Genomic DNA, 25,452 nt, shown 5'->3' on the forward strand with positions numbered 1-25,452 from the left:
GCTGTCAGGATCCCTTTTCAACTGAGCATTCTGGTTGAAAACCGGATGCCTGGCAACCCTAGATAGGCTCAAGGAGCTCAATCTATTTAGCTTAAAAAATAGAAGGTTAAGTGGTGACTTGATTATAGTCTATAAATACCTACATGGTTTGAGGATACACAGGTTCTGAACCTGGGCCCATGGGCCACTGCCACATCCATGCCACCACCCGATGGCTCTATTAGTTACAGAAGAATCGGAAGCCCTAAGGCCTTACAGTCCACTGAAGATACACCCCACAGGGACCTGATTGGAGGAGCTCTGGAGTCCTCGATTGTGCCAGACTATTTAAGCCAGAAAGAGACAAAGGAAGTTGTCTGTGTAACAAGGTGGATCCTGGCTGCTACAGACCCTGCTCTCCACTACCTGACTCCTGGCCTAGTCCTGGTTTCATGACTTTGACCTTGTCCTCTTTCTAGCTCCTGCCCTTGGCCTTATTCCAGTCCCTGAACCCTGTTGCCATGGTTTCTGCCTGCCCTGGCTCTGACCCTAGACTGCAGCTCTTTGGCTCCCAACTCAGCGCTGACCTTTGGCTTCTGTTTAGGGTGACCAGATGTCCCAATTTTACAGGGACAGTCCCGATATTTGGGGCTTTTTCTTATATAGGCTCCTATTACCCCCCACCCCTGTGCCAATTTTTCACACTTGCTGTCTGGTCACCCTACTCCTGTTTCCTGTCTGACCATGGCTCCAACTTCCAGCTCGGACTCCTAGTCTCAGACTTGCACATTGCCCTCTGGCTCCTGAACACCATCCTGACAACCAGGCCAGACTGCCATGTCCTAGTGGCTGGTATCATTCTTGCACAGGCCCTCACATACGGAGAGCAAATATTTAATAGTGGGCTTTTCAATCTAGCAGAGAAATGTATAACATGATCAAACAGATGGAAACTGAAGCTAGACAAATTCAGACTAGAAATAAGGTGTACATTTTTAACAGTGACAGTAATTAACTGTTGGAACAACTTTCCAAGGGTCATGGTGGATTCTCCATCTCTGAAAATTTTTAAGTCAGGACTGATTTTTTTTTAAGTGACATGCTCTAGGAGTTATGCTGGGGAAGTTCTAAGGCCTGTGTTGTACAGAAGGTCAGACTATATGATCACAGTGGTCCACTCTAGCCTTGGAATCTATAATATAGACGCTTTTTAAAAAACAAAAACCGTGGAGCGAGGAGAAGCCAAGCCTTGGGACAGCTGGCTGCTACTAGGAGTAACAGTATGGCCTCCTAAAGGTGGCTGTTACTCCACGTGCAGTGCCAATGAAATCAAAGAGGAGAGTGGCCATGGACAGGGACTCAGGAGAATTGTATTCTATTTCCCACTCTATCTCTGACCTGCTGGCTGACCTTGGGCAAAACACTTTGCCTCTTTGTGCCCCAATTTCCTTATCTGTAAAATGGGGATAATGATACTTGCCTATTTTGGAGATTTACAAATTAAAAGTATTATATACTATTATCATCATTAGGGCCCTACCAAATTCACGGTCCATTTTGGTAAATCATGGTCATAGGATTTTAAAAATCTTAAATTTCACGGTTTCAGATATTTAAATCTGCAATTTTATGGTGTTGTAACTGTGGGGGTCCTGACCCAAAAAGTGGTTTTTAGGGGAGTTGCAAGGCTATTATAGGAGTTCACAGTATTGCCACCCTTACTTCTGCACTGCTACTGGCAGCTAGAGAGTGGTGACTGCTGGCTGTGAGGCCAGCTCTGAAGGGAGCAGTGCAGAAGTGAAGGTGGCATGGCATGGTATTGTCACCCTTACTTCTATGCCAGCACCAGAGGTGGGAGTGGCCAGTGCAGAGGAAAAGGAAGTCCTGTCCCTCCACAGCCTGGCCAAGATTAGCAGCTGGAGCCTGGCGCATGGTAGGAGCCTCTGGCCAGGGTGCCCCAAACCCTGCTCCTCCCCAATGCTCAGAAGTTAAAGGGGCCTTGGGCTGGCTGTGTGTGTGTGTGGCAGGAGCAACCACAGTGCCCAACCATACGGCTGGCCCTACACCCCCCCAAAAAATGATACCCCCCCATACCATGTCACCCTCACTTCTGCACTGCTGCTGATGGCGGCACTGCCTTCAGAGCTGGGTGCCCGCCCATCCAGCAGCCACTGCTCTCTGGCCACCCAGCTCTGAAGGCAGCGCAGAAGTAAGGGTGGCTATATTGCAACCCCCCTACAATAGCCAGATTGCACGGGGGAGACTATATTTCACGGTCCGTGACACTTTTCATGGCTGTGAATTTGGTAGGGCCCTAATTATCATCAAAATCAATGGGATTATTTGCAGTGTAAAGTACTATTCGACAAGGGGCAAAGATGACAGAACCTGGCCTCCATGAGTCAATTTTAGCTATTTTATCTTCCTCTTTAATTTTACCCAAACCAGTGGCAATCTACACATTACTACAACTACCACTCAACTAAATTCACAAAATGGTTAACAAAAAGAAAAGGAGTACTTGTGGCACCTTAGAGACTAACCAATTTATTTGAGCATAAGCTTTCGTGAGCTACCTTCTGCCCCTCCACCCCCACGAACATGATACAGTTCTGTGGTGACCTAGAAACTGCAGCTCACGAAAGCTTATGCTCAAATAAATTGGTTAGTCTCTAAGGTGCCACAAGTACTCCTTTTCTTTTTGCGAATACAGACTAACACGGCTGTTACTCTGAAAAATGGTTAACAGGAGCTCTTGTTTATTGCTTTGGTGAAGGACTGTATTTTGTGCTGCGTGTGATCACCAGCAGCATCATCTGAAAATGGACTAGCCTCGATACAGGGTTCATATAGCCGAGTCAGAATTCACTATTTGTATGTGTCACATCGCACCACATGAGGTGATCTTTGAGCCAGGCCAGAAACTTGCCAGCTATGATACTTCCTAGTGTGAAGTGGTGTCTAGTAATATAACATGCATGCATAGCATGCAATTGCTCTTAATTTAGTTATATAACCCCCAGCACACCAATGAAATTGTGTGAACCAAAGTAAGAGGGCATTGGTCCACAGGGCTCATTATACCATCTCAAGCAGCAAATCATTTGCCTTCAGTATTACAGGTCTGGACAGTTGTTCCTGTAAAAATACTGTACCAAAAACCATACTGGATCAAATCTCTCTCACTGTTACAAAGAGAAATAACTTTCTTCTCTCTTTTTTTTCCCCACCCAGAGCCTGCAAAAAGGGGCTGAAAGAGGGTGTGCTAAGGGCAAGAAGATGATCTACAGCTTGTGTCAAATGGCACTGCAGAAGAGCAGAAAATAACGGAGGTGCTACATCCTAGCAGTGGATTACACTTGTTTTTAAATTGTGATATATCAGCACATTGTGATGCACAACAACCACATTTGCAGAGCATGATATAGTGAGGGGATTATTTTTTCTCCCTCTGTGATGCCATTCACTGCTGAAGTAGCTCTCCCTCTCTTCAAGGTGGAGTACCACTAATTTATGCACTGAAATCAATTGCGAGTTAATAACAGAAATGGAAGCCAATCTTTCTATAATGCAAAAAGTTATTTTCCCTTGAAAGACAAATACAATATTTCAAAGATACTTTTAGAAAGGTCAGCCTAGAAAAAGGCCATCCTTGCTTAGAATGAGAGTCATCTATTGTATTAGTAAATTAATGTTTTTCTTTCCTTAATATTATATTATTATTATATTATATTAATGTCTACTGGGGAGCCAAGTGAATTCTGCACATACAGCTTCTAAGAATAATGCTCCTCAATAAGTCTTACTTAATTTTTGTAAGGTTCTTCCCCACCCTACTAAAAAGAAGTTCCAAAAGATGCATCTTATTCAATAGTCAGGATCCCAGGCATCAAAAGGAATGCATTCCTTTGTTATTTCTTCTTATCAAAGCACTCCCTGGCAGTAATGCTGCAGTAGCTTTTTTAGAACTGGTAAATTCATTTGGGAACATACAACGCCTAGTTATAAAGACTGGTGCTTTCACCTCCATTTAGTACTGGCTGGTACTGTTTGATTTAAAATGTTATTGGGCAGGCAACTCCATGTTTGCTGAGAGATGCCTTTGGATTCCTTCCTGTTTATCAGCTTCTTATATAGACTTAAAAGAGCAGAACTGAGCAGAGTCTGATGCTCATATATTACTTTCTGAAAATCTGGACAAGTATCAGGGGGTTCTGGGAACACCACTGTGTCCACATTAAACTCTGATACCAGGGCCTTGATCTGATGAACTAATCTGAATGGTAGGACCTTTAGACCAATAAGGACCTTCACTGGGGCTACACATGGGGGCAGAAGTCTGCTGCCATGGATCAACTTGCAGGATTAGGTCTAAAACTCCAAGACAATCCCCACTCAAACAGGTGTTTTAATTATTTTGAAGATTAAAATGATCTGCTATGCATTTAAAACATTCCTTTTGAAAACTGGATGCTCTGTGTCAGTCTAAGCATTCATGTGCCTATCAGCCAGAGAATGCCAATAAATCAAGTGTTCTATTCTGAAAAGTTACATCCCAAGTAAAGGCAATTTTCATGTGAAAAAAACAGAGTGGAGGAATTACTCACTAAAGCTATCTGGTATATACTAGAGGGTGACTGAGTAAGGAAGAGAGGATGAGATAGATAGCATCTGAAAAATAAATGTCAATTTAAAATTGAATAAAACAGAAAAATGTGGAAAATTCCAGTGCAAGACTTCAAGCAGCACATAGGCATCAGTAAATTATATGAAACAACTTTTGTGTAATAGATAACTCAAAGTTTCAGAATTATAGAGATAAACTTAAAGAATATTTTTCACTGTACTAAGCACAGGCGGTTTTCATTGATATTACAAACAAAAACATTATTCTTCTCCATTTTCTTTACAGGTGAATATTTATTATGACCAACGTGTGGAGAATTTTCATGCTACTTTTGAGGTTTTACTCTTATGTCACCTTCACGGTGCTGTCTGGGGTATTGATAGACTATGTTAATCCTTTCCCACACATTTCTTTGTACAAACCCCTCTGCGAGACTTCAGTGCAGCAAGAGAATTGTGCTAAGTGAGTTATTGCACAAGTACTTCTGTATTTTGCGCCTCTCAGAATGAGATGGCCCAGTATGCTTAGTGACTCAACTCTGGTGAGTTAACAGTGGCCTTACTAGCAGAGATAATGGAAGGACATCGTTTTTAGTGGCAAAGAGTCTTCTTTGCCACTTTTACAGATCCAGACTAACAGGGCTACCCCTCTAATTAATTTTTTAGGTATCAGAAGTAGCAGTTGTTAGAGCAGGGGAATGGAAATCATGATTTCCAGGTTCTACTCCCAGTTCTGCTCCTGACTTTCTGAGAGACCATGGCCGGGTCATAACGGTCTACACACCTCCTTAAACTCCGCCTATAAAATGGGTATAATACTAAGATATCACTAAGAGTCATTGTGAGGCTAAGTGTGTTAATGTTTGCAAACAACTTGAGGTCCCTGGATTACAGGTGTTGCAGACATGCAAAGTACTTATTCCTACATAACTTTCTGCACGTGAGGACTGAAACAATCCATGATCTTTAATTTAAAATTATTTATCAGATTCCTCCAAAAGGTTTCTTCCTGTTCGCAGCAGCCTTGAAAACTTCAAAAGGATAATAAAATACTAAAATACCTTAGCACTTTTATACTGTATAAACCTGATATACTATTTTAATATACAGAAATGTTTACAGTGATTTAAAATCTCAGCACTAGTCTCTGGATACCAGTTTTCCACATAAAAATAAACTCCTTTCTATACCCTACCCCTAATCTACTACAGTGCAGCTCATCCGCAGCATAAATATCCCCCACTATTTCAGTCAGACTAGCTGACTCACTAAATTTCACCACAAAAAATACAGACGCCGCTATATACAATTTATGCAAGTTATTAAAAGTATTGAGGATATTTGTCATAAAAATAGATGAAAAAGCAGTAATTCACAGCATTAAAAAGATCTGTTGCTCTAGAGAGCTCTAAAACCTCAAATGTGAACTAAAATATAGGTTTTTCTAACATGACATATTAACTTGTGTGTATGCGGGAGGGGACACTCATGTCTCTAGGTAGTGACTGAGATAAACTCCTCCTTTGAGAGGCACTATGTGACATGCCGCTGGATAGCAGTGATAAATCCAAGGAGCTACAGCATTCTCACTTGGCACAGCTGTTGTCCATGCAGAGTCATTAAGGCATTTAAATTTAAACGTAAGCCTTTAAAGTAACAATATGAAAATAAAGTTTTCTTTGACAGCTGCTGAAAGGGAGCTAAATATGAGATATTTTTTCAGGTTCTCTTTTCCCCAGTCCTCGAGTGGCTATAAAATCTTAACTGTTAAAATGTTTTTCCTAGCAGTCCCTTGGCTCTTGCCTTTTTCTCCTTACCCAACAATGCTGAGTTTTTGTTTTTTAGACTGACAGAGGGCCCTGGAGTCCTCTAACCACCCAGTTTGGGAAAGAATGCAACCACTTTTCAGCTGTAAAGATGCTAAAATAGTGGCCAAGTCTTCCTTGTAAGTAGATACTAGCCATTAGCTAGGATTTGCCATGCATTGCATAAACTTCGCCCATCTGGAAGGACTCGTACTGAAACCGTCTATATTATGCCCACTCTAGGAGGGAATACATTCATGCGGTTGGTCAGGGGTCCTGGGCTCTGCTCCAGCTTTGCAGTAGGACTTTGGGCAAGTTATCTAATCTCTTCCTCATCTCACTCCCAATTCATTAATTTCTAACAACAATAGCACTAACAATCTATTTCATATGTCAAGAGGGATTTGAGGCTTACTCCAAGCCAGTATTTAGCCTCCCATGCCAGCAATCCAAAATGAGACAAGAATGTGGACCAATTCAGTTTCAAACTCCAGATGTTGTATGTGGAGCAAGAAAGCAAATAGACCAATGGCCACAGCCCCCTGTCTTCTCTGCAGTAGCTCCAACTCTCATGCCCCAAGCTATTCCACCTTTCAAACACTTACATTCCAAACAGACAGGTGCTATAGAAGTATCCAGAGTTAGCGAGACAGACTCCCAGAAAAAAGATGCCCCTCTCCAACAAGCAGTTATTTCAGTGTGACAGCTGCTGTCTCACAGGATAAGAATGAAGAGCAAGATTTTCAAGTGACTAGTTACTGTGGGTGCCCAACTTGGGACTGGACTTGGATGGATGTTCAGCCCTTTTTTCAAGCCAGGCATTTTCAAGGTGTCTCAAGTTTGGCAACTAAAAACTGAGGCATCCAAAATCACTAGTCACGTCTGAAAATCTTGGCCAGACTATGTTAGTGTCATGGTAGCAGGACTGGCAGGAAGCCCTGAATAGCAGGTTCTTTCAGCTTCTCATCCCACCAGTACTCTTCCTCTGTGAGGTGCAGTTGTTACTGGGAAGGCAGTTGACCTGCATAGCACCCAAGACTGTGGCAAGGACTAATAGTATCACAGGCTGATTGCACTTGCACAAATAAGACTTGATTAGCATTTTATTTTCTTTAGCTGACGATTCAGTTCCACACACAGATAATGCTCATTCTTGTTTAGGCAAGCTGTGCAGTGCCACTCTCTCTCTTCTTTAAAACACCCTTAGGTCACTACCTTGCCACGAGCCAGCAGGCAGGAAGGACTGGGTTTGTTTATTACAGTAACTGTAGTCTGAGTTTGCCAAGAAGAGATACCATTTGCTTTCACTAAGGAAGCATGTTAGGCCAGGTAAAGAAGCGGCATTTAAAAAAAGCACCTAATCAGAAAGCTCGGAAAAGCGGGTGGTATCCACAACAACAATGCACTTGAAGAAACAGAAAGAACAACAGAGTGCATTGGGCAGAGCAACACGACCACTTGGGGGACGCTAATTTTAGAAGTTTTTTTTTTTAAACCATTATGTTTTGTCAGACCATTCTACTGTCAATCATCAGGTGCTGACTTATGCACCCTGCACTTCTCAAGGGAATCCACTGCACACTGTTTTACAGTACGAGCTTTGTAAAGATCTGATGGTCTCTATCTTGAAAACATATTTCTACCATTCTAGCTGTTCCTGGATAACTCCCTCAAGGCTGTCATTTACTTGCTGTGAACTGCAGAGGACTGCACCCTCCCCATTGCAACGCCTTCTGACCCCTTCTCAATATTGAAGTCATAACATGCTGCTGCCTGAACAATACACAAATATGGCTGGTGTCTAGAGGCTTTAAAAAAAAAAAAAAAGGCCTTAGACTTCGACGCTCACTTTCCAGACATAGCTCCCAGCTGACACCACATAAATACAAGAAAGACTCCTGCCAAAATTCAGACTGTAAATAAAACTTTTACTTTAGCAGCTCATATAAGCTACACAAACCAGATAGGATTCTGTGCACTGTACAATGGAACACATTCCAATTTCTATTGCTCTTCAATATTCTATGGAATGCATTCGGAAACTTCCTGGCTTCCACCAGGGAAGTCAGTGCGGAAAACAGCATCATTAAATGAATGATTCCTATTCCTGCACCTGTTGGCACAGGAGAGAAAAACACAGACCTCATGTAGGCTCCTTACTACATCAGAAGCAGATGAGAATGAATTTGCAGTTGTCCTTTTTTAGATAGGACCGATTGTTTGTGAATCTTTGACCCCAAAATTTACTTAAGTTCAAAAGGTTCAACCTCTAGTTGACTGTGTGACGCTGGAAGACCAGGTGCAAGCTCATGCCAGAGCCGCAAGCCAATTCACTTGTGTATTACTATAGCTCAAAGTGATTGTTGAATGTATTTGGCATTTAAACTTCATGAAAACTAGGGGGATATACAGGCATTGTTTTCACTTATCTGTATCCCATTATAATGTAGTAGCAAACATTTACATCGTGTGTACCCCTGTAACTAAATAACTCATCCATTGAGAAAGAAGCCTGGTGGAATGCAAACGAAGAACTTTAATAGCAAAGTGCTAATTTCAAAGCAAGTGATCATTGTGTGTGATGATGGGAGGTCAAAGACTCCAAATGCATTCCTCACTCTATCATCAAAGGAAAGGCCACGTGGGCAGTGACACTGTCAGTTTGTTTTCTGTGAGAAGAAGTGATAAGTGTGGATTCAAGGAAGGATCCTGAATCTCTAGACTATTTGGACTCTTACAGGGAAGTGTATGAAATGCAAAGCGGAGATCCCCAGAGACAACCTGGGCACCCTGAAAAGACTTTTGAAAAACTGGCAGTTTATTACATCACTTTGGCATTACAAAATGTGGCTCATCTGTGCATTTATTGTATCTGCTTTAACCTCTCAATAACTCTCATTTCCTTTTCTTAGCTAATAAACCTTTAGTTAGTTTACTCTAGAATTAGTTACCAGCCTTGTCTTTGGTGTAAGATATAGAGTACCAATTGATCTGGAGCAAGTGAAAGGTCTCTTGGGACTGGGGGCAACCTGATGCGATGTGACTTTTGGTATAGGTTTCTTTTTACCACAAAGTCCAGTTTGTCTGGGTGGCAAGATAGACTGGAGCATCTAAGGGGACTGTCTGTGATTCTATGGTAAGACTGGCATAGTGATCCAGGAGTTCAAATTTGTTACTGGCTTGGTGAAATCTAATTATAGAACATACCACCACCTTGGGGTGTCTGCCCTGTTTTCTGACAGTCTGATCTGAGGTAGGCACTCTCAGTTGTGAGCCACTCCACATAGCATGACAAACTAGACACCTGAATTCTGGGGGCTCTGGAAATCAACCCTGTCCCAGGTTTCGTGTTCCAGCCGATCAAAAAATCCCCCGGCCAAAACCAGCAGAATGCCCACATCCCCTCGGAGCTGGAAAATAAGAACCAAAACCACTTTCTGCTGAAACATGAATGCTGACCTCTGGAAGTGCAACTGAAATGCAACATCTTTTACAGTCTCTCTTATAATTAAGTGAGGCAGATTTTCAACCTCTCTGTGGAGGAAGTCAAGATGCAGACACTAAATAGAACACGTCAGAATGATCTGACAAAGGTCTCTCTCTAATGGATTTTTTCCATCAAAATATTTTCTTGATTGAAAATACAGTTTATGCAAAATCCAAATTTTCCGCTGGAAAACTGAATTTCCCAACAGTTTTTGATTTTCCATTTAAGTGGGGCCAACCCAAATCAAAATATTATTGTTCATTGAACTACATCAAAATGTTTCATTTCAGCAAGACTCAACATTGAACTGCATCTACCTGAACTGCTGTAGTGCCTCATGGGAGTTACAGTTCAGGTGCATCATGAGCCCATTCTTCTCTGTGGGCTGGGTTCCCTGACTGGATCACATCTCCCAGAATGCACCAGTCTTCCATTTGGTTGAACCATTGTGGGACATCATGGGAGATTAAGAGAACTTCCAGGCAGCACCACGGCACTCAAAGAGACACATTTCAATGTTGTATCAAGTAAAAACTGAAATATTTCAATATTTCCAAATCTTTTTCCAAATTTTAAGCTCCACAAAAAAATTAGCTATTTTGACTTCTCATACTGATTTGGGATGAAAAGAAAATGTCAAAATATTGGAATATCCTACAGGATGGGAATACCAATTTTTTCAAAATCAACTCTACTAGTAACTAAGTGAATTTCTTTTTAGCAAACTCATAAGAATGGACCAACTAAACCAGAAAAAAAATGAAGACGTTCTCAGTCCAAACCCTGAACTGGCCATGAACTATTTTAAAGGTTTATCTAACTCCTCCCTGCCTTTCTCCAACCCTCTTCACGGTCCCTTTCTGATATTTGCTGATATGCTAGCAAAATCCATCATAATTTTCTCAACAGGTCTGGTATTCATTGCCTTATCAGTTACCAGTCGGGGGAAAATCTTATTGTCAGAAACCTGGGACAAATAGAAGTGCTATCTAGGCTAATAAAAGTGTTGGGTTTTCTGCCAGCCACCTGAGGGTAGGTTGAGTGATGTTAGGCACTATCTTACAGATTTGCCAGGTAGAAGGGGAGGGCAGCTGAAGAGGACGTGGAGCAAATAACTCAGCTGCTTGAGGGATAGCAGTGAGGTAGGGTCTAAGCAGAACAATAGAAATGAGTTTCTCCTCAGAGAGCAGGGTGTGTAAAGAGGAGGACATAAGCAGAGAAAAGTGAGCTACAAGTTAGAGGGGAAGGGGTTAGTCCTAGCTTATATCAGCCACAGAAGTAATGCCTTGCAAGAAGAGGATAAGGCCAGGGAGAAGTGCACGACTGTCTCATTGTAATGTGTTGCCTACTAGTGGGATGGACTGGGCTGATGGTGACTAGGGAAGGGAGAGGTCGGGTCTGGGTTAGGAAAGCATAAATTAGCAGAGATCCTTTTCTCCATGCTGCTGACTCTCATGATTATATCATTAGTTGCACAATATCTGGTGTTATTCTTACAGTTTCAACTCCTGTAGTCATGTGATTACATGAGACACTTGACTTTCAAAGTTAGTTCCTAGCCTCGCTGGTTGCACAGAAATGCTGGAAAACATGACCCCTAAACGCTCAAAAACCAGAAGCCAAGTTTAAAAAATCATTCGATTTAACAAAAAATAATGCATTTGGGGTTTGACTTGTAATTTTCGAATGCTCGATCCTGCCCTCTTTGCCCAATAACTAGGAGACTCCAACTTGAATTGGCGGAGAGAATTCCTCACAAGCAGAGGGAAGAGCTCCAAGTTCCTCAGCCACATACAAACAGAAGAGATGGTGCCTCCAAGCATGGGTGCAATATCCTATTGGGAATCCCTGCAATTTGAACTTTCACAGTAGTGTCCAGTGGCTAGTCTGGGCTTTGTCTCTGCACTAAGGCCACCCATCCTGCCCTTTATCTTTGGCTTATGTTTAGCCCCCTGCCTAGTAGGCATCTGATGCATTTTTCAGCCCTGAAATAATGGAGGCCTAACTCCACAGCACTAATGCAAGTCATTCTACACAGCATTTCCTTTTTACGGTGTATTTTTATTACTGAAGATAGAGGAAAGTAATGGCTTATTTTGAGGAATACTAAGCATGCTTTTGGGCACTGAAGTTTATTGCAACTTGCCAAGTGCTATACTACTGCTGGATCTGTATTTTATGTCCATAAATTAGTATAGAAAAATCAAATGATCTCTAAGGTGGTTGAAGCATTTAAACGTGTAACTTTTTTGCACATTTGTCTGATACCTATTAATGTAATTTTGCTATATCAGTATGCACTAGAAGAATAATATATATATAGTCTGTGGGACAGATTCAAGGTGCAGCTGAGGAAGGAGTATTGCACAAAGGTACAAAGGAGAGTGTATTTCTGTGGCTGGCTCCACACTCGGAGTTCCTGCACTTCCTGCCCTAGCCCAGGTCTCTAAAGGAGGGGAATCTGCCAGAGTTTGACGCCTAGATATACAAGACTCCCCAGCAGTGTGTGGGAGGACACTGCTGTTCCCAACTCTTATACTACTATTGTGACTGCGCCCCACTCTTCAGTTCGGTGGTTTCCACAGCATAACTATTCTCGCAATTTTAATCACAAGTCTCATAATATTTGGTATTTTTCTTAAAGCCCCAGCTCTTGGAATCCTGTGATTATGTGAGAATCTCAGCTTTCATTTACAACCAACCAACCAAAGTAGTAAGTTTGTGTCGCTCATGGTTACTATGGTGACCAGATGTCCTGATTTTATAGGGACAGTCCTGATATTTGGGGAGTTTTCTTACATAGGTGCGTATTATGCCCCACCCCTGTCCTGATTTTTCCCACTTGCCATCTGGTCACCCTAATGGTTATAGAGAAAAGTCTGATAATATCACCCAAATGCAATTTAAAACCTAAAAGCCAGAAGGCAAATAAAAACAAGAAAAAATATCATAATTTGGGGGAGAATTCATAGATTCCAAGGCCAGAAGGGACTTTTGTGATCAACTAGTCTCACTCCTTGTGTAACATTGGCCACAGAACTGCCCCAATATAATTTCTAGAGCATAACTTTCAGAGAAACAGCCAATCTTGATTTTAAAATAGTCAGTCATTGAGAATTCACCATGGTGCTTGGTAAAGTTATTCCAATGATTAATTACTCTATTAAGTATTTATGCCTGACTTACGATTTTTTCAACACTCCGAGAGAGAGTATTGCCAACACCATGTCCCTATAGACTTTTCTCACAATCAATATTGCAACCAACTGGTCAACCACAAAAGAGTGCAACTTTGTCACTGCCAGGCTTACGGAATCTGGGCAGTGCTCTGCAATGCAATCAGTGCCTAATCTCTGTTTCTTTAGTTGTTACAATTAACAAAGCGGGGAAAAGCACAGCTGCCCCAAGGGACAGCAATCCATTTTATTTTTGTCTGGTAATCCTACATTATTTTGTAGCTACCATTCAGGGATGCATGAGCAAGCTGGCAATTGCAAGTTTTAGGACTGTATCATAAGTGAAGTAAATAACTGATGAGATCTAAATTACGGTAGCTCAGATATCTGCACTGAGAAGGGAAGCTTATTATGTACTGTTTGCTACTGATGTAGTATAGTTTTTGTATTTCCAAACCACTGGCCTAACATATTTTTGCAGCTTTGCCATTAAATGGAGACGATTTTCCAATCTAATTTCTAGGGCTCTTTATAGAAGAAAATGGATAATTAATGTGAAGTATTTCTCACCTCTTCTGAAAGTACTGTCACTGTAACATAAATGGATAACAGCCATTTAAAGGCAATAACTTGTATTTTATCTCTCTCACAAAAACAGATGCAGATCCTTTATCATTCCTATTTCTGAGAATAGCACTGATAAGTGTGACTGAACATTTCAAGTAGTAAGAACAAGTAGCCACAGAATCTGCTGCTCCAAGTGTCCTCCACTAGGAACTATAACTGTGTGTGTAAATGCTTACCAAACAACATTTAAAATATAATAGGAATAATTATCTACGTTAGCATTGGCAAAAACCACACTGGTTTCTGTATTATGTAAGCTGATAACTTTACACATCTATTAAAAATTAAAATACTACCCAGGAGGCATGTGTTCTGTTCAGTGACCTTTGAAAACTCTAATCTAATAAATAGCTAGAGATGCCCAAATAGTTTGAGAAACCATAGATAAAAATGCCTATAACTATTACACATTATATTGTGATGATACACAGAGAGTGACTCTTCCTGTGCTTTGCTTTAAAGTGTATAGGAAAACTTATCAATACAGATTTAAACTTGTGTCCCTTAAAAGTGTAAGGGTTATGATATTCATGCTCCTAGACAATTAAAGTACAGTATGCAGAAGAAGTAGTGCAATGAGTCATTTACTCTCAGGGCTTGTCTATACAGGGAGTTTAACCATCAGCTTTTTGTGTGTGCCAGGTAATGCATAGTACCAGTAATAGTGTGCACATGGGATGGTGTGTCCTCTGCCAATGAGCATCACTGTGTATACGTAGCAGCGGTTTGTGGCAAACTGAGGTCATGGCATTCTCTGATAATATTCTATGGTCCTTTGCTACACTTCTGAGCGGTGTGCATTTTGGGATTTTTCTTGGTGTGTATTGTGATATGCACAGCAGAAGCCAGGCTAGTTAAAATTTCCATGATTCATCTGCATCCACCCCATACTTTCTTTCTTGGAGGGCTACTTCCATTTTTGAATTGCAGTCAACAAGCAGGGACCCAATTATTCTTCGTGCCATTATGCCGGCAACCTCAAACACAGAGAGGCTGACTGGTCTGTATTTCAGTACTCAAAGGCAGATGATTTTGTCTTTCAACTGTGCCAGCCACACCACCAAGCAGACGACATGGCAGGTGCAGCAGCAGCATCTCCAGTAACAGGAGGGTCTTCAGCAGCTATGGAACTGGGACACAGATAAGGAAGAAGAGGAAGACAGCAAGCAAGTGATAGTGGAGGCCCAGTTCCTGAAGCAGCTTCATAGCTTGTAGAATAGTTTCTGGGCTTAGGAAAACCAGTGTGGATTGGTGGAAAAAGGTGGTTCTGCAGACCTGGGATGACCAGCAGCTGTGAGAGAATTTCAGGATGGGGAAGGCAGTCTTTCTGAAGATATGTGCTGAACTAACCCCAGAGCTACAATGGTAGTGTACCAACATGCAGTGCCACATACCCACGGACAAGCAGGTCCCAACTGCCATCTGGAAGCTGGCTATCCCTGAATGCTACTGGTCTGTAGTGAACCAATTTGGTGTGGTGAGATTGACTGTTGGGCCACTGTCATTCAGATGTGTAGTGCTACGGAAAAGATGCTGTTGCACCAGGTTATACAGCTCATTAATGCTCTGGTGGTTATTGATGGCTTGGCACACAAACTGTACTGGGGAAACTGATGGGATCTGCGTACCTTTTTTCCCCCCTTCACCCCTCGCCCCCCAATTAGAGCTCAGAATTCATAAACAGAAAGGGGTATTTCTCCATGGTGCTCGAAGAGCTTGTCGACCATCAGGGCAGGTTTACAGACAAATATTGGGTGGTTTGGAAGGATCCACGGTGCTAGGTTCTTTCAGAACTCAACTCTTTTTAATGTCATGGAGAAAGGACTGTTTTCTTCCAGGAACACTAGGGACATTAATGGTGTGGAGATTGCTCCAGTTATCTTCAGAAACCCAGCTTATCCTCTGCTGCTAAGTAGTGTGCAGCTTCCGTTGTTATGAAGCCATTCAAAAGCTCCTTGGGCTGAAGGCAGGAACTTTTAACTGCCACCTCAGTTGTTGCAGAATGGTAGTGGTGTGTGCATCTGAAAGGGAGATGGCCACTGTTTGTGGAATAGGTTGTAAGCAGCAGAAGAAAGTGTCCCAAAGATTACAGCAGCATGTTGTATTTTGCACAATATTTGTCAGAGCAAGGGAGAACCCTTAGCAACGGGTGAGAGGCTTAGGTACAGAGACTTGCTCAGAGGTTCGGGCAGTCAGCAAGGCCTCCAATAAAAAATGCAAACAGCCAGGGCAATATCATTGGGGATGCCTGTTGCTCTTATTTTGAGTCTCATACCTGAAACTGTGCAGCTGTATATCCAGCTATTTATCTGTGTGTGTATGGGGGGGGGAGGTTGGAAATGTTTTGTGCAAATCAGTGTTGTTTATGGGCAGTGGAAGTGCAATGTTCAGGCAATTCCTATTTTATCTTATGTCTTTGCCTATAGGTGTTTGTAAAACCTTATAGATAAGAGCAAAGTTCATTATTTTCTGTGTAAAAACGAACTAACTCCTTATGAATGAATTTTTCAACATTTGTATTACTGAACAATCTATTATGTAACAAAAAGAAATGAACCTTTAACTGAAACACGAATGAAACAATATATTAAAAACAATCTAACTACAAAGAACCCTTTCATTAAACCGGATGTGAAACAAACCAACAAAGTGCAAGAGTGCGGTGCACAACACAATGCAAAATTGCAGGTGAATATGCATCTTGGCTCTACCAGTTCTTGTGCATGGGACGTCTGGTGTGGAGTGGCGAGGCTCGAATTACCAGGGGTGATAGAGGACTCAAAAGAGCTCGGGTTCCAGGTTCCAGTGTTCTCAGTGCCCTAAGCTAGGGTCTCTGATAACGGCCTCTGGGAGCCCTGCTGCAAGGGGCAGGGGGTACAGTTGGGAAAAGTTTTCATTAACCTGTATTGCGCAGGGGCTGCATATATTGTTTTACAGCCCTGCATTACTTGCTGCCCTATAGTAACATGTTCTGCAACAAAGCATTTTGGCTTTGTACTGCCTCCAGGAGTTGCTTCTGCATCTCCCTATCTTTTTCCATACTATGTTTGGCCACAGTAATGCTTTCCCTAGCAACTGCCACGCTGTACTTGGTCACTACAACAACCTCCCTGGAGAGCGTCTTATCTGATTCCCTCTTTGTCCTCAAAAAAAAACCCCTCAACCTCTCCACACTTTTGAGGGAGGACTCTGCAATGTCTATGAACATTTCATCATGAGTTTTCATTTTTTTCTCTCCGACAGGTGTGCCAGCCACTGTCTTGATAAAGATCCCATCCTTGATGTTCTGGCTGGTACAGGAGCCGTGTATGTGGGAGCAGTAAAAACATTCATAAACAGCTATTGTGCATGTTCTAAAAAAGCTGTGTTAGCACCGTGGTATACATGTTTCTGGCTTTACCTCCTCAAGATTCTTCCCAGCCTTGGGGGAATCTTAGAGATGGTGATCGATACACGTGGAGGTGGGTGACTAGGAGGCACAGAATGGCTTTGTTTAAAAAAAGCAAAGGGCAGGCCAGGAAGATATGCTACGAGGTTATTTACCAGGATTGTCCCCCCGAATTGCTGCAGGAGTGGAAGGGAGCCATGAGCAATAGTGGTGGAAAATGACTCTGCAGCTATGACTCAATTTCTGGACAAAAACCGAGCTGGAACTAGTGTCCCAGCATGTCAGGCATTGCCCTCAGGGCTCGGAGCATGGCGATTTTGGCTTCTCTCCCCTGCATACATGGTGAAAGTGCAGAGAAAAAACAGGATTCTGCAATGCTTGCCTGAAGCAGTCACTGTTACCATTCTTTCTTCATGTAACGGGCAAAAAACCTCAGCAGAGAGCTGTACCTGGCTTGCAAGGTCCAGGCCTGAAATATCCATATCTACCTCTCAGAAAGTGAGAACAGTAACCAAATTGCCTTTTCTGTAACCACTGTCTCTGTATACTTTTGCCTTTCACACAAAATAATGTTTTCATTATGTGAATCCCGCATGGAAGTTGTCAAGGTTCCTCCCCCACTCTGAACTCTAGGGTACAGATGTGGGGACCTGCATGAAAAACCTCCTAAGCTTATCTTTACCAGCTTAGGTCAAAACTTCCCCAAGGTACAAAATATTCCACCCTTTGTCCTTGGATTGGCTGCTACCACCACCAAACAAATACTGGTTACTGGGGAAGAGCTGTTTGGACACATCTTTCCCCCCAAAATACTTCCCAAAACCTTGCACCCCACTTTCTGGACAAGGTTTGGTAAAAAGCCTCACCAATTTGCCTACGTGACTACAGACCCAGACCCTTGGATCCTAAGAACAATGAACAATCCTCCCAAAACTTGCACCCCCCCTTTCCTGGGAAATGTTGGATAAAAAGCCTCACCAATTTGCATAGGTGACCACAGACCCAAACCCTTGGATCTGAGAACAATGAAAAAGCATTCAGTTTTCTTACAAGAAGACTTTTAATAAAATAGAAGTAATTAGAAATAAGAAATCCCCCCTGTAAAATCAGGATGATAGATATCCTTACAGGGTAATTAGATTCAAAACATAGAGAACCCTCTAGGCAAAACCTTAAGTTACAAAAAAGATACACAGACAGAAATAGTTATTCTATTCAGCACAATTCTTTTCTCAGCCATTTAAAGAAATCATAATCTAACATGTACCTAGCTAGATTACTTACTAAAAGTTCTAAGACTCCATTCCTGGTCTATCTCCGGCAAAGACAGAATATAGACAGACCCACAGACCCTTTGTTTCTCTCCCTCCTCCCAGCTTTTGAAAGTATCTTGTCTCCTCATTGGTCATTTTGGTCAGGTGCCAGCGAGGTTACCTTTAGCTTCTTAACCCTTTACAGGTGAGAGGAGATTTCCTCTGGCCAGGAGGGATTTTTAAAGGGGTTTACCCTTCCCTTTATATTTATGACACGCCCCCCAAATCTCAGCTAGGGTGAAACACTGGCTGGGATTTCTTCCTGGAGCTCTAGGAAAAACAGAGTTAATAAGACACATGCATCTCTAAATATACTACCAAGTACATAAAGACTAACAATATTTTCTACATCTCAAGGACGATTTTAACCAGTTGATTCTGGGAAACTTTCACGGGAGAGTGCATCAGCCACTTTGTTAGATGCTCCTGAGATGTGTTGGATGTCGAAATCAAAATCTTGGAGAGCTAAACTCCACCGAAGAAGTTTTTTGTTAGTTTCTTTGACGGTGTGAAGCCACTTCAGTGCAGCATGGTCGGTTTTGCAGGTGGAAACGCCGTCCCCAAAACATATGGGCGTAGCTTTTCCAGAGCGTAGACAATGGCGTAACATTCTTTTTCAGTGATTGACAGTTGCTTTCCCTCTCAGACAGTTTTTTGCTGAGGAACACTACAGGGTGGAATTCTTGATCAGGTCCTTTCTGCATTAAACTGCTCCCACACCACGCTCGGATGCATCTGTAGTTACTAGGAACGGTTTGTCAAAGTCTGGGGCCCTTAGTACAGGGTCAGACATGAGTGTCGCTTTAAGCTTGTTAAAGGCCTTCTGACACTTTTCGGTCCACTGAACAGCATTTGGCTGTTTCTTTTTGGTTAGGTCTGTCAGTGGGGCGGCGATTTGGCTGTATTGCGGTACAAATCGTCTGTAATAACCGGCCAAGCCTAAGAAGGATTGAACCTGTTTCTTTGACTTTGGGACAGGCCACTTTTGGATAGCATCCACTTTGGCCTGTAGGGGGGCTGATAGTTCCTTGACCCACTTGGTGTCCAAGGTAAGTCACTCTGTTTAGGCCTATTTGACACTTCTTAGCCTTAACAGTTAGTCCTGCCTCCCTTATGCGCTCAAGGACTTTTTGTAGATGTTCCAGGTGGTCTGCCCAGGAATCCGAAAATATGGCCACATCGTCAAGGTAGGCGACTGCATATTCTCCTAATCCCGCTAGGAGACCATCTACAAGTCTTTGGAAGGTGGCGGGTGCCTTTCGCAGCCCGAAAGGGAGTACATTAAATTCATACAGCCCGAGATATGTGGTGAAGGCTGACCTTTCCTTGGCAGATTCATCTAGCGGTACCTGCCAGTACCCCTTGGTTAAGTCCAAGGTAGAGATGAACTGGGCCCGTCCCAGTTTCTCTAATAGTTCATCTGTGCATGGCATTGGATAGTTGTCTGGGCGAGTTACAGCATTTAGCTTACGGTAGTCCACGCAAAAACGTATTTCCCCATCTGGTTTGGGAACTAGAACCACTGGAGATGCTCATGCACTTTCAGAGGGGCGGATTACACCCATCTGTAACATATCCTGGATCTCCCGTTCTATAGCAGTTTTAGCTTGAGGAGACACTCGGTAAGGTTGGACCCTAATTGGGTGAGCATTACCTGTGTCAATGGAGTGGTATGCCCGTTCAGTCAGTCCTGGGGTGGCTGAGAACGTTGGCGCGTAGCTAGTGCACAGCTCCTGGATCTGCTGTCGCTGCATACGCCCAAGGGTCATGGAGAGGTTCACCTCTTCCACACCACCAGCACATTTCCCTTCGTAGTAGACACCTTCAGGCCACTCAGCGTCGTCTCCTCCCTGGGCTGTAAACTGACAAACCTTTAATTCTCTGGAATAAAAGGGCTTTAGAGAATTAATATGGTACACCTTAGGCTTTCGGTGGAGGTGTGGAATGCTATGAGATAATTAACAGCTCCCAGGCGCTCCTGGACCGTGAATGGCCCTTCCCACGATGCTTCCATTTTATTGGCCTGGAGCGCCTTTAAGACCATGACCTGGTCCCCTACTTTTGAAGGAACACTCTCTGGCATGTTATCATACCAAGCTTTTTGCTCTTTTTGAGTATCCTGTAAGTTTTCTTTAGCAAGGGCTAAAGAGGTTCGGAGGGTGTTTTGTAGGTTGGTTACAAAGTGCAGAATGTTAGTTCCTGGAGAAGGTGTAAATCCCTCCCATTGCTGCTTCACCAACTGCAATGGCCCCTTAACCTCACGGCCATATACAAGTTCAAATGGGGAAAACCCTAAACTGGGGTGTGGTACAGCTCTGTAGGCAAAGAGCAACTGCTGCAACACTAGGTCCCAATCATTGGAGTGCTCATTTACGAATTTATGTATCATGGCCCCCAAAGTTCCATTAAACTTCTCCACCATGCCATTTGTTTGATGATGGTAAGGGGTGGCAACTACGTGATTTACCCCATGAGCTTCCCAAAGGTTTTTCATAGTTCCTGCCAGGAAATTAGTCCCTGCATCTGTGAGGATGTCGGAGGGCCAACCTACCCTGGCAAAAATGTCTGCTAGTGCCTGGCACACACTTTTAGCCCTGGTGTTGCTTAGAGCTACTGCTTCCGGCCATCAGGTGGCAAAATCCATGAAAGTCAGTATGTACTGCTTTCCTCTGGGTGTCTTTTTCGGAAAAGGACCCAGAATATCCACAACTACTCGCTGAAATGGAACTTCAATGATGGGGAGTGGCTGGAGAGGGGCTTTGACCTGGTCTTGGGGCTTTCCCACTCTTTGGCACACCTCACAAGACTGGACATAGGTAGAAACATCCTTGCCCATTCCCTCCCAGTGGAATGACCCCCCTGAACGGTCTTTGGTCCTGTTCACCCCAGCATGGCCACCAGGGTGATCATGGGCTAGGCTCAAGAGCTTGGCCCGGTATTTAGTTGGAACTACCAACGGTCTCTGAGGATGCCAGTCTTCCTGGTGTCCACCAGAAAGAGTTTCCTTGTATAAAAGTCCTCTTTCTACAACAAACCTGGATAGATTAGAAGAGCTGAGAGGCGGTGGGTTGCTCCGTGCCGCCGTCCAAGCTCTCTGGAGGCTTTCATCTGCTTCCTGTTCGATCTGGAACTGTTCCCTTGATGCTGGAGACATCAGTTCCTCATTGGATTGTGGACCTAGGCTTGGTCCCTCTGGAAGCGATATAGGGGATGGAGCTGTTTCTGTTGACTGTGAACCGCTCTCTGCTGGTGCACCTATGTTGGGATTCAGGCTTCCGGCTGAGCCTCTTGTATCGGGTTATCGGCTGCTGCCAGTTCAGGGTCGGTGGGGCCCTCTGGTGTTGAGGTTGCAAGTACTGGATTCAGTGCTGACAATGGGTCTGGTGTTGTGTTGTTCGGCTGGTTCCGGTTCTGGGGACTGGTTCCGTCTGGGTCCCTGGACTGGATCCACTACTGCTGTTGCAGACATTGGCCTGGGGTCCGGGTCCATCACCTCTGACCGGGTCCTGATAGAAGTTTCCGGAACAGAGCTAGGCCTCACGGCTTGTTTAGCCTGGCTGCGGCGTGACCGTTCCCACCCTCTTGGCCTGCTTCACATGATTGGCCAAGTCTTCCCCCAACAGCATGGGGATGGGATAATCATCATAGATTGCAAAAGTCCACGTTCCTGACCAGCCCTTGTACTGGACAGGCAACTTGGCTGTAGGCAAATCGAAAGAGTTGGATTTGAAGGGTTGAATCGTCACTTGGATCTCTGGGTTGATTAAATTGGGGTCCACTAAGGAAGCATGGATAGCTGACACTTCGTGCTCCGGTGTCCCTCCACGCGGGTGACCTTCTTCCCACCCACACTCACAGTTTCCCTCCGCCTCCAAGGGTATCTGAGAGGTATCTGGGCCTGTGGACCTCTGGTGTGATTCCGGTGCAATGAACTGTAATCTGTTGGGGTTCTTGGGGCAGTTGGCCTTTACATGCCCCAGCTCGTTACATTTAAAACATCGTCCAGCTGACGGGTCACTGGGGCGAGGAGGGTTGCTGGAGAACGGGGGTGGTGGGACGATAAGGGGTCTGGAGGGTTCTTTGGGAGGTAGGTGGGGCTTTGGGCGGCCCCCGGTAATAGGGTGGGTCTGGGGTTGTCCCTTCTGGTCTCCGCTCAACTGCAACCAGTTTTCTTCTTCTCTGCCACCTCCACCCATCTGGCTCCAATCTCTCCTGCCTCGATTACAGTTTTGGGCTTCCCATCTAGGATGTATCTTTCTATTTCCTCAGGAACACCCTCTAAGAATTGTTCCATTTGCATTAGGAAGGGCACATCTACTGGAGATTCAACACTTGCTCCTGATATCCAGGCATCCCAATGTTTCACAATGTGGTAGGCCATGTCGGGGTAAATGACACGTCTGGTTTCCACCTTAGGGCTCTGAACCTCCGACGAGAATGCTCGGGTGTTATTCCCATTCTGACTCTCGCCTTGGATTTTAAACAGTCATACTCGTTCATGTGTTCTCTAGGCATTTCAGCCGCCACCTCAGCTAAGGGTCCACTGAGCTGTGGCCTCAGCTCTATCATGTATTGGTCGGTAGAGATGCTGTACCCAAGGCAGGCCCTTTCAAAGTTTTCTAAGAAGGCCTCAGTATCATCACCTGCCTTGTAGGTGGGGAACTTCTGGGATGGGAAGTGGTACCTGGAGAAGGATTGCTAGGGTTTGTTGGTATATTCTGCTCAGCCTTTATCTCTCCACCTCCTCCACATGCTTCCTCTCTTTTTCCTTCTCCTCCTCCACATGCTTCCTTGCCCTCCATTTCCCTCTTGTGGGCAGCCTCCTGTACCTCCTTCTCCAGCTGCATGAGTTCTATCTGTCTTTCATGTTCCCTTTGTTTTTCCTCAGCCTGAAATTTGGCTAATTCCAGCTGTAGTCGAGCCGCGGATTTTGTCATTCTAACCTCTCTGTTTTTAACTAACTTTACACCCGAGGTTTAGAAATAAACAAACAAAACTTGGCTGTAAAATTTTGCTGTGCTGGAATAGAATACCTATTCTCTGATACTGATTGTCAGCCCACAGAAAAAGACAATTCCCTTGTCTCTGCTCTGGGCCCAAATCAAAGCAAAAAACCTCCAACTACTTGGAAACCTGCTTACCCAGCCCAAAGAAAAAGCAAATGGGTAGAACACACACCCCCTATTTACTTTTAGGAAGAAAAAAAAACTCTGGGTTGGAAGACTGTGAATTTCCCCTGCAGGAATTAAGTACCCTGCCTCCAGGCAAAGAAAACCTGCAATTCACAAAGATAATCCCCTTTTGTCTCTGCTTGGCCACAAAGCAGAGAAAAAACAAGCTGCTTTCAGTTTCAGCTGCTTTCTGGACTTCCTTTCCAAAGGAAAAAAAATTTCCTTTTTAAAATCTGTATTCTAGTTCAAAAAATCTCAACTGGATCTCAAAATGATTTCAGGTTAATCCCACCACTATGCCACCATGTCAAGGTTCCTCCCCCACTCTGAACTCTAGGGTACAGATGTGGGGACCTGCATGAAAAACCTCCTAAGCTTATCTTTACCAGCTTAGGTCAAAACTTCCCCAAGGTACAAAATATTCCACCTTTTGTCCTTGGATGGCCGCTACCACCACCAAACAAATACTGGTACTGGGAAGAGCTGTTTGGACACATCTTTCCCCCCAAAATACTTCCCAAAACCTTGCACCCCACTTTCTGGACAAGGTTTGGTAAAAAGCCTCACCAATTTGCCTACGTGACTACAGACCCAGACCCTTGGATCCTAAGAACAATGAACAATCCTCCCAAAACTTGCACCCCCCTTTCCTGGGAAATGTTGGATAAAAAGCCTCACCAATTTGCATAGGTGACCACAGACCCAAACCCTTGGATCTGAGAACAATGAAAAAGCATTCAGATTTCTTACAAGAAGACTTTTAATAAAAATAGAAGTAATTAGAAATAAGAAATCCCCCCTGTAAAATCAGGATGGTAGATATCTTACAGGGTAATTAGATTCAAAACATAGAGAACCCCTCTAGGCAAAACCTTAAGTTACAAAAAAGATACACAGACAGAAATAGTTATTCTACTCAGCACAATTCTTTTCTCAGCCATTTAAAGAAATCATAATCTAACACGTACCTAGCTAGATTACTTACTAAAAGTTCTAAGACTCCATTCCTGGTCTATCCCCGGCAAAGACAGAATATAGACAGACCCACAGACCCTTTGTTTCTCTCCCTCCTCCCAGCTTTTGAAAGTATCTTGTCTCCTCATTGGTCATTTTGGTCAGGTGCCAGCGAGGTTACCTTTAGCTTCTTAACCCTTTACAAGTGAGAGGAGATTTCCTCTGGCCAGGAGGGATTTTAAAGGGGTTTACCCTTCCCTTTATATTTATGACAGAAGTGAATAGAGTAGAGGCCATGGCAGACATTTGGAGCTGGCGAATGGGGTTTTGGAGCGGGGGGATGTTCACCAGATAGGACAGCTGAAGGAAGGGGAAAGAAAAATAGGTATGTGAGCAAATGCCTTCTCCAGAGTGAGCCTAAAAAGGATCAGTAGTCTGGGCTTTAGCTTGAGATGTAGGGCAACTGCACCACTGAAGTAACCATCATTTTGGAAAGGTACACGGTGGAGGGGGGAAGCAAATGGACAGCGTGGGGCAATGGAGGGAGAGAGGCTGGAATGTTAGGTCACAACCACCTACAACGGTTGTAGCCATGGACACCTGGGACAGAAGTTAGCATGGCAGTACAGCACAATAAAGCAAACCTTAAATTTCAGCCTCCTCGGCACCTGTGTCACGTGTACACAAATGTTTTCAAACCAAATTAACTTGACTTAGTCCCCATGTAGACAAGCCCTTACTAGCTATTTAAGAATAGTTAGGTTTCAGAGTCGCAGCCCTGTTAGTCTGTATCCGCAAAAAGAAAAGGAGTACTTGTGGCACCTTATTGTCATATTTTGATCAATCAGGCCTTGCTTTCCATTATTTTATATAGAAAATAGCCTGTTTATACTAGTTTAAAGATAATTAAAAGAGGTCTGTAGTCT

The 25,452-nt window shown here is 43.6% G+C and overlaps 1 protein-coding gene across 11 annotated transcripts in view; it reads right to left on the reverse strand.

Annotated features, from left to right (window-relative positions):
* DLG2 (discs large MAGUK scaffold protein 2) overlaps positions 1–25,452 on the reverse strand; it is a 1,449,547-nt gene that overhangs the window by 490,447 nt on the left and 933,648 nt on the right. The window lies entirely within an intron of this gene.

The sequence above is a fragment of the Chelonia mydas genome, chromosome 1, assembly GCF_015237465.2.
Source record: "Chelonia mydas isolate rCheMyd1 chromosome 1, rCheMyd1.pri.v2, whole genome shotgun sequence".
Lineage (NCBI taxonomy): Eukaryota > Metazoa > Chordata > Testudines > Cheloniidae > Chelonia > Chelonia mydas.